Source organism: Lycium barbarum, chromosome 3, assembly GCF_019175385.1.
Source record: "Lycium barbarum isolate Lr01 chromosome 3, ASM1917538v2, whole genome shotgun sequence".
Lineage (NCBI taxonomy): Eukaryota > Viridiplantae > Streptophyta > Magnoliopsida > Solanales > Solanaceae > Lycium > Lycium barbarum.
In genome coordinates, this window is record NC_083339.1 from 16,915,866 (window position 1) to 16,929,361 (window position 13,496).

Consider the following 13,496-nt stretch of genomic DNA (forward strand, 5'->3'; position numbering starts at 1 on the left):
GTTTCTTTTAAGCGTCTCAAAATAAGATGCTTAACCGCATTCTTAATCGAAATGAAATTAATTATTAAAAAAAAAATGAATTGGCCTAGATGCGTAACCGCATCCTTGAGTTGTTTAAGCGTCTCAAATTAAGATGCGTAACTTCATTCTTAATCGAGACAAATATTTTAAAACGTTCCTAGAGCTCGTATAACATTAAAAGCAATTATTCGTCTCTAAATTCCGAGACTATTATTATTGGTTAATTTTTCAGTTTTTTTACAACGGGTTTTGAATAAATTCGCACCCATCTCACTCCCTTACATTTGATTTTCCACTCTTTTCTTTTCACTTGGTGCAACGAGATTTGAAATAAATTCGCATCTCATATCGCTCATCCCACAATGAATTAACTAGTTTAACGGGCCTTAAACATTGGTCTAGGCCCCGAAGGTCTACTGTATGAGGTTTTGCTTGCGATTCAATCCATATCCAATTCACTAATTCACTCATGACAGCACTTTAGTAAGGGACAACTACGTATATATACATCTTAAGGAGAAATATTTACGAAACGTGACGATGGTTTTATATTTACAAAACATAAAATTACAACCCCTATACAAAACAAGTTTTTTTTTTTTAAAATATTTTTTTCGCTCAAAAATTGATGTATGAAATGTGTAGATCTCGCTCAAGGATTAAAAAGTTCGCTCAAAATTTAGTGTATGAAAACGGTATAAAAATGTATGAAATATGTATATCTTGTTCAAGGCTTAAAAAATCCTCTCAAAATTGTGTGTATGAAAACAGTATGAAATTTGTATCTGGATCAAGTCTTAAATTTTCGCTCACATTTTTGTGTATAAAGTTCATGTTAGATTTCTGTAGAATTAATACAACTACAACTACAACAACATTGTATACAACTTTGATACAACATTCAAGACATAAAATAATCGCTCAAATTTTTGTGCATGAAATGTGTATATCTTGCTCAAGGCTTAAAAAGCTCGATCAAATTTTATGTATGAAGAACGTATGAAATGTGTATATCTTGATGAAGGCTTAAACATTGCGCTCAAAATTTTATGCATGAGAATGGTATGAAATGTGTATATTTCGCTCAAGACTTAGAATTTCATTCACATTTTTTGTATATAAAGTTCATATTAGGTTTCTAGAAAATTAATACAACTACAACAACATTGTAACAACATTCATACAATATTCAAGGCTTAAAGTTTTCACTCACAATTTTGTGTATGAAATTATATTAAAAATTTCGCTCACATATACACATTTTATACATTTTTCATACACAAAAATTTGAGGTAATTTTTTAAACCTTTGACCAAATTTTTTTAAAAAAAATATATATTTTTTTAAAATTAAAAATTATCTTTTTTTTTAATTTTTTTTTAATTTTTTTAAAATATATATTTTCTGGAAAAAAATAAAAAAACGAAAAATATATGAAAATCCGTCATGTTTCGTAACATATCGTTATGTTTTGCAAATAAGGAAAACTATCTATATATTTTGTAATAAAGAGTCTTAAGTAGGTATCTTATGTATTTTCATATAGGACATAATCGACAACCATGAAAATTACATTTTTTTTGCGCGGAATACCTTTCAAAGGCACTGGTCTTTAATTTTTGCCCCTCAAATTATTGGTCTGTAATTTTTGCCCTTCGTCTAAAAACCTATAGGTTCCGGGTTCGAACCCCCGCTCAATAAAATATTAAAAAAAAAATCGCAAGGTAGAGTTTTGGATTTAAGGTAGAGTTTGCACCTTATAAGGCAGAGTTTGGGCAAAAGTTCAGCTTAAAGTAATTTTTGTTTTTTAAAGAAACTAAATTCAAACTTTTTTGGATTTTTGGTTTTTATTTATATCTAACTATATTTAATTTAATTTAATTTATTTATTAATTTAATTTAATTTAATTTAATTTATTTAAACTATTAATAAGTGAAGCTTGCAGGTACGACGAAGGGTACTTTTGGAATATTGATAATATTTTACGGCCATTTTGTATTTATGTTTCACTGACAGCCCTCTCATTTCATCTGTTCTTTCGTTACACGTGTATTAACTTTTGGGACAACTGGCTTCAATTCCTTTTCTTACCCGTCCCACATGGCTTTACCTTCAAGCTGCTGATTTCCACTGTTCTCTCGCCTTCTTCACTCCTCATTCTCAACTCATTGGTTTGATTATATTCTGGTGGAATCTGCATGTTGCCGGTAAGTTTTTCCCCTACTACTTTTGTCTTTTTTTGGGGGGGATATTTGCCTTGCTTGTGTTTTTGGGTGGTTGGCGTATATGTGTATGTAGTTGTCAGTATTCTTTTTTTCCTTTCCTGTATTCGGGAGTTCTATTTTACATGTTTATTGCTCTAATTTCTTGATGCAAGTTGGTTTTGTTGTCTAATCATGTATCTTCTTTTTTAAGGGAAATTTTGTACTTTTTTGGTTTTTATAAAAAGATTCTAATGTTCTTAATTGTTATTCCATTACTATTTCAGGTTTCCAAATTTGGGTGTTGTGTGGAATTTCTTTTTCCTCTTAATTTAATAGTTTTTCTCTATTTTCCTTTAGCGTGCATGTTGGATTATTGAGTTAAACTAATCTGGTTCCTCTTTCTTTATTTTTTTTGTAGGTAGCTTTTGTATATGCATGTGATTATTCTTTCTGAATATTCAATGGAAGCATTCTGAATTACCATTAGGAAAAAACTGATAATGAAAGGTGAAGAACTTTGTTGTAGCAAAGGTACTTGTCAGTATGCCTGAAAGTATTGAATATTTTTATTCCATTCTTTTTTCACAGCGGTTCTATAATAGTGTTCAAGAAAGAGGAGAACCCAGATTAGTTTAAATCAGATATTCAAAGTGTAGATGCTTACTTATTCTTTAGTAGTTATATGCATTTTATTATGAACTTTTAATTTCTATGAATCAAATACCCCATCGAATGCTAATTTTTCTCAAGTACATGTCCAAATGTTTCAAGTATTGTCTAAAGTGTAATTCAACTAGCTTTGCAGTCATTGGGGCCAGCCTCATTCGTCTCCAGTGACTTATATTTGTTAATTGATAGTGATGTGACGCTTCACTTTCGTTGGATAATAACGCTACAACAAATATAGTGAGTGAGAAAGATGCAGCTCTTTATGCAAATTCCAGAGGAGGTTTCAATGTTGTTGACAACATTAAAACTATTGTTGAGAGTTCTTGCTTTGGTGTTGTCTCCTGTGATGACATTCTTGCTCTTGCTACAGAATGTCTGTTTCTCCGGTATAAAAAATTGTAGACTAATTAGTTTTTTTAAAGACAGACTTTAAAAAGTTTTTGCTTTCCTTCATCAAATATTTAAGAGGAAAGATTGACCTTATTTGTGAATCAATTCTTTTATCATCTCAATGGAGATGATCCAGGTGGTCCTTCATGAAATGTTTAATTAGGGAAAAGAGACAGCAGAACAGCGAATCGGGCAGGAGCTAATGCTTCTGCATGTGGAAATATTTGTTTCGCATGTCCGTCATAAATGTGAGCGTTTTTTGTTTAGTATGGAAAATCTAGGAGATTGAACAGCTTGTTTGCGTGCACTGTTTCATCTGAGAAGGAAACATAAAGGTAAACCTGTAGCCAACAAATTAATTACACTTCCATTTTTTATTTTTTTTCAAAGTTTCAGTTCCTGGTAGCTCATCTGTGTATCCCTGATTTTAGTGAGCTTTATCTAACTCTATTAGGCAAGGGAATGATGCAATTGTGTGCTTGTTCTTGACTTGATACTCAAGGTTCAAAAACATAATTTTAATTTTTTTTTGACTTAAATTAGTGTAAAAGTTGACAATTAGGATGATATTAATTTTGGTGGCAAGGACATTAGGAATCTATGTTCTTTTTGCGTCTTCTCGCGTTTGCAAGTTTGGAACTGTCTAGAAATTGAAACATGTAGCTTTTTGTTTTGAGCTGAACATTAGGTGGACAAACAATGTGATGGAATTGTCCAAATATTCCTTGATTCCCTCTATAGCTAACAAAGATTATTTCCAATTTGCATATTTCTAATCTCCATTACAAACATTGACTCACCTTCAGGAAAATTTAACAATGCTTTAATTAGGATGTGAGTTCCTCCTATCCATTCATAATTTGAAACACAGTTACTCTGGAATAAGGTCTGCTCTTACTCAACTTATGCAGTATCTTTTCTTCTTTCACTCTAGGAGAAAATCGTTTTTCAATAGGAGTCTCTATTTTAACCGAAAAATTTAATAAGTTAGTGTAAACTTCAAGTGGTACGTTTTTGAAAGTTTTTTGGATGTCATAAGATTCTACAAACGGAATAAAAGCTAAAGAAGCAGTCAGCAGTATATGATGTGTTGCGTGCATTTGAACGTCCTCAATATGCTAAAAGTTGTTGTTCATCCTACATTGATGTGCTTGTAATTTTCCTGTCGCAACCTGCCTTTGTTCAGTTGAAATATGAAACATATTCTTGTAGCTATGTACAACTATAAAGTATATTTGTGTTCACCTGGTAATGAGATATTTCTATTCCATTCAAGTTTAGCCTATACAGTTCTCTTGTTTCAGTTTTCTCTTTTTGGTTATTACAGGGTTGAAAGCCATGGAAAAGGGATCTTAGAACCTCAAGGTTTTGGCTGAATTGGAAGCCAAGATGTCAAAAAGAAACTACATGATCATGCTTTTCCTGAAATCCACTCAGGTAATTGGGTTTTGTGTTTCTTAAAAGCCTATCTGTGGGGATACTACTATGATTTGTCATAATAGGAAGGGATTGTTACCCCCGCGTTGCACTTGCCATTTGTAGCCTGTGTCGGGTAATGAGTTTGTATGTGAAGATTTTACAATTGATTGTCAGCATCCTGGCATCATTACAGAAATAGGACATTTTAGCTATATGTGTCATTCTAACCAAAAATTAGTTTATTGGGTTTTCTTCTATTTAGTGTATGAAACATGTAGCAACTAAAACAAATTTTGTGCGAAGAACATGTTGATGTAGGAGAGGACCCTAAATGCTTTTATGATTTAGCACCAGTTCATAAGATATTAATTCTCAAGGTAATTTTCGTTCCTTCACTGCTTGCAAGGTTGGCTGACCTTTCCAAAGCACTTTCTATGATTGATAGAAGAAATTATTTGTTGCACGCAATGAGTTCTGAATTTGATGCTTCTGTCCAAAATAAAACTTGGACTTTGGTGCCGCCTCCTCCAAATGCAAATATTATTGGCAACAAATGGGTAATTCAGATTAAGTTTTGTGCAAATGGTTATGTTGAAAGATATAAAGTTCGTTTAAGGCTGAAACTTCGGATCCTGCTTGGACGAAACGAAAGATATTGTCAATAAATAGAAGTACGTTACATGCATTAGCTATGCAGATGCACAAACTATCATGGCCTATTAGACTTGACGTCCTCCCCAATGGCCAGTATTTTATTCAAGGGGTACTGCAATGGGAGAAAACATGCTCCTATGGTCCGTTGCTTTATTTTCGTCCAGTGGTGGAAGCTAAGCAGCTCCGGGTATATTAAAATCAGATATTACTGGGCGCCGGATTCAATCTACTTGCAGCTTGCAATCCCCTGCTTCATAAATTTAGTGTAAAGGTGGTGGTGGAAGTCTCATTTTCCTCTTAATTTGAATATAGGTACTCAAGACTTATTTGGCTCTGATTAGCTTGGATCTCAATTTTTTTTTTTTTTTTTGGATAAAGCCTTGTTAAGATTTTACCTATGGTTTACCAGTACTACATATGCTCTTCTGTAAAAGTTGATTAATCTGGTGAAAAATCTTAAAGATTGGATATTGTCGTTATTTGGAGTTGGTACATTTTTGTTTCTGACTGCAGATTACTTGATTACCATTGAAAACCATCTAACTGGAAGGTGGATTATGCAATATTCACATTATATAAGTATATTTCAGATCTATTATCTTTGAGAATAATTCATTCGGAAGAAAGATGCTTTACTAATTGAATCTAATGTTATAATTTGTGCTTTTATAGCAGAACAACTTGGGACAAGATAATTCCTCATGTAGTATCATGGTTTACTGGTGAGGCTGCTGAATATGATAAATCTGAAGATTTGGAAGATGTTATCAAAGAAGATGGAGATGAAGATGAAGACAAGTGGTGATGGAAAGTTAGGATTTGTTATGCCTGCTTTTACAAAGTCATTTACAAATCTCCACTTATCTGAGTGGAGATGTTTTAGCGAAAAAGGGTTCTTGGATTTCACACTCTATTTTCAAGGTAAAAATTAATGTGTTGTCTAAATTCGGGATGTAAGAGGTGCTAATTGGCAATAAAGCATTAAAGCACGATTAACAATTTATGATACTGCAGTTGTAAGTAAAGAAGCTACTTATCTTTATATACCTATTTCTGCTTTAATATTTTTCTTTTACTGGCAAGTAAGCGTACATTGCACTTCTTAATTTTTGTATTGAGATATTAGCTCAAAATGGCAGCAAGTTCTTTTGGATTTAGGTGCTACAAAGTAAACATTGCCCATTCGCTCTGTTTCAGCTGCCCATTAACAAAAGAGTCATCATCGACGTAGTGCTGATTCTTTGTTTACCAAATCCAGAAAAGAGAGCTTTCTAACTTCAACCTAATAAGAAGTCTTATATATGGTTCTCGCACTAGCATCTCTAGGGTCTGGAGGTACACGTGTTACAATTGGATCCATGCGATCATATCACTTTACAGCCAAAACATCAAGGAACATTCTTTAACTGGTACGCATTTACATTATATACATCCATTGTTGTAAGTTCCGCAGCTATTGTCTACATTGAGGACAATATTAGTTGGATTTGGGAGTTTCCCATCTCTTTAGCCCTTAACATCCTTGCCTTAGTGATATTTCTATCTGGGTGATTCTATTGCATATTAAAGAACAAGAAGGCAGCCCTCTTATCAGCATGGCTCGTGTCACTGTTGCAGCCATTCGAAAAAAGGAAAATCCCCTCTTCGAGAAAAGTCATCAGTACTACCTTCAGGTAAAACCTCTATACTAATTCTTTCTTGTGTTTGAGTTAATACTCATCCCCAGGGGGCGGATCTAAGACATGCTATATGGATTCAACTGAACTTATTGTTGACGACTCAACCTATGTACACACAGCTATGATCACAATCATCATAAATCCACCGACTCCAACTCTTCATTCACCTCTCCTCATACTCATTTGCTTGAAGCTCTCTTATATAGGTTCCTCAATCGTGAGGCCTTCATCACTGGGGGAGACAATAAATCAGATGGCTCTATTGAGAATATACATGGAGACTCTACAGTCCAACAAGTAGAAGACTTGAAAAGCTTGATCAAGCTTGTCCCTTTGTGGAGTAGTGAACTATACTTACAATAGTTTCAACAGATTTTGGAAATTTGTTCCTCGATGCATGAGAACTTTATGAAGTGTTAATATATGTTGTAAACATTAATCAACTTGACAGATGCTTCTTTTTTCAGTTATTTTTATTCTTTCTATTAATCTTGTGGTGTGCAAATAAGAAAAACAACTGTGACGGGCATCCAAAAAAAAAAAAAAAAAAACGTGAGTTTCTATACAGTAGCAGTAGCAAAACAAGATCGTCGTCCGTTCCAAAAAAAAAAAAAAAAGTGGTCCCCATATTAAATAACTAGACGATCTATGTCCGTGCGCAACACTTTAGATTACAGTGCATTTATGTGTATGTAGTTATTTTTGCCCATGTTGCGCACAGGCACAACACTTTGGGTTATAGTGTATCTATATGTATGTACTTGTGTTTGGATAGTGATATATATATATATATATATACTCCATCCGTTTCAATTTATATGAACCCATTTGACTGGGCACGACTCTCAGGCTAATATAAAAAAAAAATTGTATGGTTTGACTACTTAACCTTTTGAAGAAAAGCAATTTCATGGATTGACACGCACGTGGTAATGAATTCATCATTATTGACTTAATGAGATACATTGAAAATTACATGAATATTGTTTGATTTTTTAATAGGGGGTGCACTTTTTTTTGGACATTATTAATTTGCACTATTTTTATGCATATATATACTATGTTATAAACACGATTAATATAACATTGTAGTTTGTACTCCGTATCTAAAACCTTATTATATTAGTGTTTACTACGAATACAAAATCTGCACTTTTTTTTTTACATTATTTTTTTTAATATAGGGTTCACTTTTTTTTTTTGATATTACTTGATTTTGTTAATATGGGGTCCACTTTTTTTACCGTGAGTTTCGAGATGGTTGCTTGATGTCGTTTAGTATGGGGTGCACTTTTTTTTTTGACATTATTAGTTTGTACTATTTTTATGCATATAATATATATACATATACTATGTTCAAAACACGATTAATATAACATTGTAGTTTGTGCTCCGTATCTAAAACTTTATTATATTAGTGTTTGCTACGAATATAAAGTCTGCACTTTTTTTTAACATTATATTTTTTTTAATATGGGGTTCACTTTTTTTTTGATATTGCTTGATTTTGATAATATGGGGTCCACTTTGTTTTCCATGAGTTTGGAGATGGTGAGTTTCATTTTTTTCTTCCTTTTTTTTATTGCTCGGTGTTATTTAGTATGGGGCCCACAATTTTTAAAAAAAATATTAGTAGTTGTTTAAAATATGTGGGCCCATAATATTTTTTTGGGCCCACAAATAGACGACCAAAAAGTGCACAAACGAACGACCAAAAGGTGACCAACTCGTGCTTCTAATAAGTAGTAAAGTGTGATCCCCATATTAAACACCAACTAATATTAAAAAATAAAAAAAACACCAACCAATATTAAAAAAAAAAGTAAAAAAAAGTTAAACTCACCATCTCTAAACTCACGGTAAAAAAAAAGTGAACCCCATATTAACAAAATCAAGCAATATAAAAGAAAAGGTGAATCCCATATTAAAAAAATAAATAATGTAAAAAAAAAAGTGCAGACTTTGTATTCATAGCAAACACTAATATAAAAGTTTTAGATACCGAGCATAAACTACAATATTATATTAATCGTGTTTTGAACATAGTATCCCATATTGACAAATCAAGCAATATAAAAAATAAAAAAAAGTGAATCCCATATTAAAAAAAAAAACAAACAATGTAAAAAAAAAAAAAGTGCAGACTTTGTATTCGTAGCAAACACTAATATAATAAAGTTTTAGATACGGAGCACAAACTACAACGTTATATTAATCGTGTTTTGAACATAATGTATATATATATATATATATATATATATATATATGCCTAAAAATAGTGCAAACTAATAATGTCTAAAAGGGTGGGCCCCATACTAAACAAATCCAAGCAATATAAAAAATAAAACATAATAAAAACTATATAAAGCATGGGTTTAGACCCATGCATCGTCGTCCGTTGTGCCTTAAAAAAAATAAAAAAAAAGGGGTGGGCCCCATACTAAATAACACCGAGCAAAAAAAAAAAGGGAAGAAAAAAAAAGTGGAACTCACCATCTCCAAACTCATGGGAAAAAAAAAAGTGGACCCCATATTAACAAAATCAAGCAATATAAAAAAAAGTTAACCCCATATTAAAAAAAAATATAATGTTAAAAAAAAAGTGCAGAATTTGTATTCGTAGCAAATACTAATATAATAAAGTTTTAGATACGGACCACAAACTATAATGTTATATTAATCGTATTTTGAACATAGTATATGTATATATATTATATACATAAAAATAGTGCAAACTAATAATGTCCAAAAAACAAAAAGTGCACCCCATAAAGGGTAGACCCCATACTAAATAACATCAAGCAATATAAAAAATAAAAAAAAAGTGGAACCCACCATTTCCAAGCTCACGGTAAAAAAAAGTAGACCCCATATTAACAAAATCAAGCAATATCAAAAAGAAAAAAAAAGTGAACCCCATATTAAAAAAAAAATGCAGACTTTGTATTCGTAGTAAACACTAATATAATAAAGTTTTAGATACGGAGTACAAACTACAATGTTATATTAATTGTGTTTTGAACATAATATATATATATATATATATATATATATATATATATATATATATATATATATATATATATATATATGCATAAAAATGGTGCAAATTAATAATGTCAAAAAAAAAGTGCACCCCATATTAAAAAATTAAATAAATTAATGTAACTTCCAAAGTATCTCATTAAGTCAATAATGATGGATTCATTGCCACGTGTGTATCAATCCATTAGTGGGAGCAAATGAAATTTCTTTTCTTCAAAAGGTTAAGTAGTCAAACCATACAATTTTTTTTTATATTAGCCTGAGATCTAATCTAGATATTAAACTGTTGTATTTGCTATTCCATCTTAGCCCATGCTTCGTCGTCCGTTAAGCATTAAAAAAAAAAAAGTGTGGTCCTCATATTAAACACCAACCAATATTAAAAAAAAAAAAAAAAACACCAACTTGTATTTAAAAAAAAAAGTAAAAAAGTGGAACCCACCATCTCCAAACTCACGAAAAAAAAAGTGGACCCCATATTAACAAAATCAAGCAATATAAAAAAAAAGTGAATCCCATATTAAAAAAACAAATAATGTCAAAAGAAAACGTGCAGACTTTGTATTCGTAGCAAACACTAATATAATAAAGTTTTAGATACGGAGCACAAACTACATTGTTATATTAATCGTGTTTTGAACATAGTATCTCATATTGACAAAATCAAGCAATATAAAAAAAAAAAAAAGTGAATCCCATATTAAAAAAACAAACAATGTAAAAAAAAAAGTGCAGACTTTGTATTCGTAGCAAACACCAATATAATATAGTTTTAGATACGGAGCACAAACTACAATGCTATATTAATCGTGTTTTGAACATAGTATATATATATATATGCATAAAAATAGTGCAAACTAATAATGTCCAAAAGGGTGGGCCTCATACTAAACAACACCAAGAAATATAAAAAAAAAAAAAAAAAACTATATAAAGCATGAGTTTAGACCCATGCTTCGTCGTCCGTTGTCCCTTAAAAAAAAAAAAAGAGGTGAGCACCATACTAAATAACACCGAGCAATACCAAAAAAAAAAAAAAAAAAAAATGGAACTCACCATCTCCAAACTCATAAGAAAAAAAAAAAGTGAACCCCATATTAAAAAAAAATATAATGTTACAAAAAAAAAGTGCAGACTTTGTATTCGTAGCAAACACTAATATAATAAAGTTTTAGATACGGAGCACAAACCACAACGTTATATTAATCGTGTTTTGAATATAATATATGTATATATATATTATATGCATAAAAATAGAGCATACTAATAATGTCAAAAAAAAATAATACACCCCATAAAGAGTGGACCCCAATCCCCAGCTTGAAGTAAAGTAAGCCAAGGAAAAGGAACACTTCCTATTCTTTGGGACACGAAAAATCCGGAAAGTCGTGTTTTGCTAGGCAAAGGTAATGTCATTTTTTAACATATTGGCCATACTAAACAACATCAAGTAATATTAAAAAAAAAAAAAGTGAACTCATTATCTCCAAACTCACGGTAAAAAAAAGTAGACCACATATTAACAAAATCAAGCAATATAAAAAAAAAAAAGTGAACCACATATTAAAAAAAAAATGTAAAAAAAAAGTGCCGACTTTGTATTCGTAGTAAACACTAATATGATAAAGTTTTAAATACGGAGTACAAACTACAATGTTATATTAATCGTGTTTTGAACATATATATATATATATATATATATATATATATATATATATATATGCATAAAAATAGTGCAAATTAATAATGTCAAAAAAAAAGTGCACCCCATATTAAAAAATCAAACAATATTCATGTAATTTTCAAAGTATCTCATTAAGTCAATAATGATGGATTCATTGCCACGTGCGTATCAATCCATTAGTGGGAGCAAATGAAATTGCTTTTCTTCAAAAAGTTAAGTAGTCAAACCATACAATTTCTTTCTTTTTTTATATTAGCCAGAGATCTAATCTAGATATTAAACTGTTGTATTTGCTATTCCGCCATGTCATTTATTTGTTGTGTTTATTAAAATAAATATACTTAAAATATTTATATTTTAAAATAAGATAGAATTTAATTACTTTTTTATTTTTATTCTTACTCTAATAAATGTGAAAAGAGATTAATGTCGTAAAAAAAAAAAAATCAAATGGAGATCAAATAATGAATAAAGTAAATTAATCAAATTATAATTCTAATCGACATTTTCTTAAAAAATCATGCAAAAGACAACATGACAAGTAAAATGAGCTAAACCGAGAATATTTATCAAAACTTAAAAAATAGTATTTGTTCGTTTAAATAGAAAATCAATTTCTACTTTGTTTTGCTTTAAACATGTAAAATTAATTTAATAATTTTAATTAGAATTATTCAAATCAAAATTTGATAAAAAATAATAAGTATTTTACACTTTTAAATTAATCGAATTAAAATTGAAAGTATCAACTGATGCTTAAATATTGCTATTGTTTTATCTCAAAGAGAGGAAAATGGTTTTCTTTTAAACAGGTCTTCTCTTTTAAAAAATATTAATAAATTTGCCGATTTTGTATTCGTAGCAAACATTAATATAATAAAGTTTTAGATACGGAGCACAAACTACAATGTTATATTAATCGTGTTTTGAACATAATATATATATATATATAATCACTATTCAAAGACAACTACATACACATAAATGCACTATAATCTAAAGTGTTGGGCCTGTGCTGCCGTCTAGTATGTAGCTAATGTATCAGTATCTTTCTGTTCAAACTTGTTTAGAAAAGCAACAAAGTGATTTAACTGTTACATGTATTAATTTACTTAACTCAAAGGTATATTTTTCAAACCAAGGGGCTTTTTAGTGAAGGACAAAAGTTAAAGGTCACCAATTTGAGGGTCAAAAATTAAAGACCAGTCTTTTTAAAGGGCATTTCGCGCAAAAAATCCATTAAAGTATTACTTTATCTTGAGTGAGTGGGTTTGGAGGCAGGATCGTCGACATGCCCGTGCGCTTCTATGACATTAAATTCAACTCTGAGGTGCATCTTTGGAATTTGATAGTTTGTCTGTTTTAGACTGTACTCAATATCATTATGTGTGTACTTTTTCCTATTTGGACGAAAATACTGGACCATTTTAATTTGTTTGTCCGTATCCTCTTTAAAGAATTGTAGTCAGGTACATCGTTCAAGAAATGTGGGTCCCAGAATTTTCGTCTTCCATGGTTACTTCTAAAAACGGAGTATTGTGGCCTCTAAGCAATACTGTAGATTCCTATTTATTTTTAGTTTAAAGAATTATTACACACTATTATGGTATCCACTTTCTCATACCAATTCACTAATTTATTATATTTTACACATGATATCTTTATAATTACGGGGGGAAGTCTATACAAATACAACATTTTAAAAACTAAATGCATCTATTTATTACATT

At 30.6% G+C, this 13,496-nt stretch overlaps 1 long non-coding RNA gene across 15 annotated transcripts; it reads left to right on the forward strand.

Annotated features, from left to right (window-relative positions):
• The first annotated feature begins 1,923 nt into the window (after positions 1-1,923).
• LOC132630566 (uncharacterized) lies at positions 1,924-7,526 on the forward strand. Of its 15 annotated transcripts, none has more exons than XR_009578621.1 (7): positions 1,926-2,229; positions 2,645-2,757; positions 4,613-4,722; positions 5,111-6,279; positions 6,556-6,767; positions 6,928-7,031; positions 7,157-7,526. It is a non-coding gene; the product is annotated as an uncharacterized LOC132630566 (long non-coding RNA). The 15 variants fall into 15 exon arrangements; XR_009578623.1 differs by having other exon boundaries at positions 1,927-2,229; positions 7,244-7,526; XR_009578624.1 differs by having other exon boundaries at positions 1,927-2,229; positions 6,976-7,031.
• The last annotated feature ends 5,970 nt before the right edge of the window (positions 7,527-13,496 follow it).